This window comes from Tupaia chinensis, unplaced genomic scaffold (genome assembly GCF_000334495.1).
Source record: "Tupaia chinensis unplaced genomic scaffold, TupChi_1.0 Scaffold144247_1, whole genome shotgun sequence".
In the NCBI taxonomy this organism is placed as follows: Eukaryota; Metazoa; Chordata; class Mammalia; order Scandentia; family Tupaiidae; genus Tupaia; species Tupaia belangeri.
The window spans coordinates 408,094-415,314 of NW_006204105.1; positions in this window are offsets into that span (position 1 = coordinate 408,094).

Genomic DNA, 7,221 nt, shown 5'->3' on the forward strand with positions numbered 1-7,221 from the left:
GAAGCATAATGTATGCTGACCAGGTTATTCAGTTTCCCTGAGCTGGGGGTGGTGGGGCCTGGGAAACAAAACTGATGACTACAAGGAGGATGTACGGAAAACACTGGAGGTACTTGACCACAAATCCTGTGCTGCAAATTTCTGAAAATCCTAAAAAGATGTTAGAAGTGTTTGAATTGTTTTCATCATGCAAACCAGCAATTTCTTTTAAAGCCTTGCAAGGTCTTGTATCATCATGTGCCTTACACGAAATTGAAGAGATGATCAAAGTCCTCCCATCGGTTTCAAATATTGAATTTTGAAGAATATTTCAAAACTGGAAATTGGAATTTGGAGGAATGTGCCCTTTGTCTTATACACTGAATAGAGCAGATAAAGCCTGTCCTTTGTCACTTTATCCTCCCAAATGCATGAAAAGCAGCTATTAAAGCATTTAAAAATGCTTGACCTTATTTGTGGGATGTTCAGAAATGGGGCATTTTTGCACATTTAAATTTCTTGAGGATTTGATGCCCTCCTGGACAGTAAGTTGACAATCATTTTTATCAAGGTTTGTTTTTTTTGTTGTCTTTGTTTCAACTTCCCTTTACTCCGTTCTCACTCTCTCTTATTGAGAAACACAGACACTAAAAAAAAATCATCTCTTTGAATTCAATAAGTATTAACTTGTAACTTTTTTTTTTACTATTTATTTATTATCATCATAATCTTGTTTATATAACATTGAATTGCATATAACTTTCCAGTATATTACATTGCTTTTTCAAAAGGGAATGCATTCATGCATGCCAGTCAATACAGAGACATTAAAATACCCACTTGATCATTCAATATCTTTCCATTGTTTTTCCCGATCATTATTATTATTATTCCAATTATTTTTAACCAGTCAATCATTATTTCTCATTTTGCTTGTAAAAAGACTTTACCCATCATGAAATACTTCTCAGACCAATCCAGTTGAGAATACAACACACATCATCATCAACAGGTAATAAGCCATATCTGTGTCCCACTAATGTCATGCTTCTCTATTTGTTCTCTTGCTATCTTTCTCTATCCTCTTCTCTTCACCCCCCATTCCACTCTTATTCTCGTAAAGTATTTTCACTGCTTTTATGTCCTCCGATATTTCGCTCTCTACCATAGAGTGCAGATAGTCGTCTACCACAAAACTGAAAGATATTTGTTCTCTTTGCCAATATATGTTTTAATATGCACATTTTGAATTTGAAATCTTCTGAAAAATAGCACATACACAAAATTAGAGAATGTTTTTTAACAAGGGAATGCTCTATTCTTCAAATTTAGCAATTTATTATTCTCTTACTACTAAGAAATATTACCAAAAAACCATATAGATCATGCCCAAAGTTATAGTTTATTCAAAAAAGATGGAACAACAAAAGTAAGGTTATTTTAAATATTTGTAATTGGGCTTAATACCAAAATCTACTATACTTGTAGCTTTCACTATCTACAAATATTTGACAAATGAACAAAAAAAAATTTCTGTATATTTTATAGTAACCATTTTAAATATCCTGTATTATAATAGAAATAACTTTAATGGAAGAAAATAAAGTGATTTTTATGATCATGTCCAAAAAGTTAATATAAAATTACAAGAGAAATAATCTCATGTTTATGACATTATAATATAAATGGTTCAAGAGACACTCAGAGGTATGATGGCTAAGGCAGCCAGACCTCACTTGCTCATTTGTTCAGTTTGAGTCCCATACCTGGTGACTTGAAAAATACACCAGGTCTGTGTACACACGTGCCTAATATCCCAAAAGAAGAATTGAGGAGAAGGGACTGCGGTGTAACAATTCCCACTTGGAAATACTTTCTCACTTTTCTTCCCTATATGTCTCTCCAATGAGCACATGTACTCTCTAGCCCTCCACCCCCCCAAAAAAGAAGAAGAAATTTATATCATTCTTTTTTAAAAGGGTTATTTTTTTTTAGATTTATTTATTGTCATTATTTAATTAATTTATTTATTTGAAATTGACCAGAGAGAGACAGAGAGAAGAAGGAAAGTGAGAAAATAAGCTGCCAGGTCTGGGACTTGAACCATGAACAGCCATGTGGGAGTCATGAAATACTTCTCAGACCAATCCAGTTGAGAATACAACACACATCATCATCAACAGGTAATAAGCCATATCTGTGTCCCACTAATGTCTTGCTTCTCTATTGTTCTCTTGCTATCTTTCTCTATCCTCTTCTCTTCACCCCCCATTCCACTCTTATTCTCGTAAAGTATTTTCACTGCTTTTATGTCCTCCGATATTTCGCTCTCTACCATAGAGTGCAGATAGTCGTCTACCACAAAACTGAAAGATATTTGTTCTCTTTGCCAATATATGTTTTAATATGCACATTTTGAATTTGAAATCTTCTGAAAAATAGCACATACACAAAATTAGAGAATGTTTTTTAACAAGGGAATGCTCTATTCTTCAAATTTAGCAATTTATTATTCTCTTACTACTAAGAAATATTACCAAAAAACCATATAGATCATGCCCAAAGTTATAGTTTATTCAAAAAAGATGGAACAACAAAAGTAAGGTTATTTTAAATATTTGTAATTGGGCTTAATACCAAAATCTACTATACTTGTAGCTTTCACTATCTACAAATATTTGACAAATGAACAAAAAAAAATTTCTGTATATTTTATAGTAACCATTTTAAATATCCTGTATTATAATAGAAATAACTTTAATGGAAGAAAATAAAGTGATTTTTATGATCATGTCCAAAAAGTTAATATAAAATTACAAGAGAAATAATCTCATGTTTATGACATTATAATATAAATGGTTCAAGAGACACTCAGAGGTATGATGGCTAAGGCAGCCAGACCTCACTTGCTCATTTGTTCAGTTTGAGTCCCATACCTGGTGACTTGAAAAATACACCAGGTCTGTGTACACACGTGCCTAATATCCCAAAAGAAGAATTGAGGAGAAGGGACTGCGGTGTAACAATTCCCACTTGGAAATACTTTCTCACTTTTCTTCCCTATATGTCTCTCCAATGAGCACATGTACTCTCTAGCCCTCCACCCCCCCAAAAAAGAAGAAGAAATTTATATCATTCTTTTTTAAAAGGGTTATTTTTTTTTAGATTTATTTATTGTCATTATTTAATTAATTTATTTATTTGAAATTGACCAGAGAGAGACAGAGAGAAGAAGGAAAGTGAGAAAATAAGCTGCCAGGTCTGGGACTTGAACCATGAACAGCCATGTGGGAGTCCAGCCACCTTAGCCACCACATCACCTGCTGGCCCTGAAATCTATATTGTTCAAAATATTATAATTATATTTAATGTATTTCCAAACTTAAAAGCACAAACAAGCATGATTAAATATTTCTAAATTCATTAAGATTTACTCAATTTAAAAATTATTTTATTTAAATGTATTAATTTATTTGTATTTTTAAAATTTTATCAGAGAGGGACAGAGCAAAGCAGAGAGAGAGAGGGAAATTGAGAAAGCAAGCTGCCAGGTACTGGATTTGAACCATAGAAAGCCATGTGGGAGTCCAGTGGCCTTAAACCATCACGCCAAATAATGAACTCAATTTTCTCCATAGAAAAATATACACCTTTAACTAAGTATGTTCGGTATTTTTAATAGGAAAAATTAACAAAATATGAGAAAATTAACTTAATATATACTGAGTGTCTGCACTCTACAACTGAAATTGATTGCCTAAAAGATATACAAACACAAGAGATGGGTGTAAATGCCAGGTGTGGTGTGTGTGGAGGCTTGGGGCCTAGGGAAGGACATTTGGAGGAGGAATACAGAGGCAGAGTATTGACGGGATGGGGAGTTGAGGTGTTAGCTGTTGAAGATATTTTGATCAACCGGACTGAGGAGAAATGTTCACATATTGAAATATTCACTTTGCAAGCTAAACAATGTGATTGAATGTATATAAAAAATAAATAGTAAATTTTTTAAAAAGCAATCAAAATGGAATATTAAAAATTACCAAATATTTTCCATATAAATAAACTAACATCCTCCTAAGATTGATGAACTTGATAATTTACTATAGAAACATCTAAAATATTTAGCCCTGATTCCCTGAGACATAACACTGAAATTATGGGAAGAACTTCATGGAGTAAATACTTTCTTCTCCCGCCACTCACCTGAACCTTGAGCTCTCACTGTTAATGCTGACGACAGACACGCACCCAGCTAGGTCTCTGCAGTGGGTCCATGTAGGCGAGATGAAACACCATGATGTGATTATAAAAAATCAATGACATTAGCTAATCTCCCTCCAGGCTTCTAATTTTATGCCAACTATAGACGAACAACAAGCCCAGACCTTGTGATGGTAGGAAAGGGAACAACCAAAGGGAACACTAAGTCCACTTAATTCCTAGAGAACAGAAGAGGAATAGCTGGGCTCCAAACTTTTCCAAGCATGAGCTCATTTTCCCAGGTAACTTGGGTTCAGTGGATTGAATGATTCAATCCTCATTAAGAGAACAACTAACTCCCAATAGCCCAAACTTAGAGTAGAACACTCAATGAAGTTTACTAATGTATCCCTATGGGTTCCAGAAATCCATGGTGGCTTTTCAGCTGTTACCCAGTATCTGTAGTTTTCCAGGTCAGAACCAGACCATGGGCACCTCCGTGGGAAGTAGGTAAACACCAGCTCAACCACCCTCCCAGCCCCCTGTATACAGAGTGCCCTGTCTTCTGGGACACACATCCCTGAGCCATGGCCCTGGAGCTGGGAAGCAGAATACAGGATGATCTTCAAAACCCCACCTGTATATTTCACTACATGTGTGGTCGTGGGGCAGGCACGGACACCTCCATCCTCAGCGGCACTGAGGGCTGGCTATGAGCTGTCAGTAGTAACAGCTTGCTTTGCTGTGAAGTTCCAGGTTCGAGTGAGGCTGTGTTGTGCCTCCCTCTTTTCTTAGTCGCATGTGTTGCTTCTCACCACACTGTTATTTCATACAGCGTTAGAGCACCAGTCCTTATCATTGGTGTTTACCAGTGCTGTTTCTTTGACCTCACAGCTTTGTTATAACTGAACTTCATCTTGAACTTGACCTTAACATGGGCTGCAACATTAGGATTCCCTTTTCATAGTTAAAGTGTTGATTTTTATTCATGTGAACCTCTGAGTCTCACATAGGCCACATATCCCAGCCCATTTGGCTTCAGCATGGTGAATTTCTCACAGGTCATCCTGATCCTCTAATAAACATATAAACGTGGCACTTTTTGTCTTCATCCATGTGTATCAGCCCCATAAACTGGTACAGCCCGCAATAGCACTTCGTCCTGCAGCCTCTAATCAAGTTCCAAGTATCGTCCTGTCGCCACCCTGAACATTGCTCATTTCAAACACACTATATCTGTGTGTGTTTCTTGGTTTAAGTGGTTTATTTTTTTAAAGAGGGTTTTTTTTTTTTTTTTTGTAGGGGACGTGTGTCTGCCAGAAGGACAGAGAGAAAACGAGAGACAGAAAGTGAGAAATACCCCCCCCAGAGGGGATGGCCATGCCACAGTAACTTCTCCTCCATTCTCTTCCCGGGATCTTGGGCATGTCCCAGGATATTGTGCACGTATGCACATGCGCCTAGCATGAGTTTAAGCCACCAGGATGGGGACTTGAACCATGGTCAACTGTATGGGAGTCCAGCGACATAGCCATTACACCAACTGCTGGTCCCTATTTTTGAGGTCTTTAAACTCCTTTTGTCTTGGTTTGTTTTTTGTCTTTTGTTTTTGTTTTAAGGTTTTTGCCATTAGGCAAATTTGCTCACCAGAGACAGAGAAAAACAAAGGATAGTGAGAAATAACTCCCCAACGGGACAGCTACACCATGATATCTTCTCCTCCACTCTCCACTTGGGAGTTTGGGCATGCAACAGTACCCGGCATGAGTTTCAAGCTGATAGGTCTTGGATTTAATTGAGGTCAACCAGGTGGGAATCCACTGCACTATCTGCTTCTCCCCACTCCTTTTGTTTAAATTTTTTTTCCAATTGATCAAATATAAAGCAATGTCATCCAAGATCATACACCTTGAAAATTATTCTGATAGGTTAATGAAGGCATTGTATATGAACAAAAATTGAGAATTTATGCAAAAAGTCACACCTTTAAAAAAAAGACAGCTCTTCAAATTTTTTTATATTTTTTATATCTTCAATCACATTATTTAACTTATAAAGTGAACATTTCAATATGTGAACATTTCTCCCCAATCTAGTTGATCAAAATATCTTCAACAGAATACTCCACTAACTCCCCATCCTGTCAATGTTGTCTCCGTATCCCTCCTCCAAATGTCCTTCTCCAGGCCCCACTCCTCCACACACACCATATCTGGCAATCACACCCATCTCCTGTGTTTGTACATCATTTAGTCCATCAGTTTCAGTCAAAGAGTGCAGACACTCGGTATATATTAAGTGAGTACATACAATGTCTCTCCTTCATAGCCTGGCTTACTTTACTCAGCAGTAAATCTTCCATATTCTTCCACTTTCTATCAAAAGCCAGGGTTTTGTTGTTTGTTATGGCTGAATAGTATTCCATAGAGTATATATGCCACAGTTTTTCAATCCATTCATCTGTACATGGGCATTTGGATTGGTTCCATGTCTTAGCAATCATGAATAGTGCAGCAGTAAACATCGATGTGCAAGCACTTTTCCGATGAAGAATTCTCTTGTCCTTTGGGTAGATACCAAGGAGTGGAATTGCTGGATCATATGGTAGTTCTATTTGTAGATTTTTCAGGAATCTCCAAATTGTTCTCCACAGTGGTTGGACTAATTTACATTCCCACCAGCAGTGTAAGAGAGTTCCCCTTTCACTACACCACACCAACACTTATCATTTTATTTTTAAATCTTAGCCATTCTGACTGGGGTTAGGTGGTATCTCATTGTTGTTTTGATCTGCATTTCAATTACGATGAGGGATGTTGAGCATTTTTTCATATGCCTCTTGGCTATTCATATGTCATCTTTAGAGAGTGTTTTTTTCAACTCATTCTCCCATTTTTTAACTTTACTTTTTTTATTTACATTTTTTGAGAGTTTTTTGCCATAGGGTGCATGCGCAAGCCAGACAGACAGACAGAGACAGAGATACAGAAAGCAAGAAATCACCCCCCCAGGGGGGATGGCCACACCACAATCCTTTCT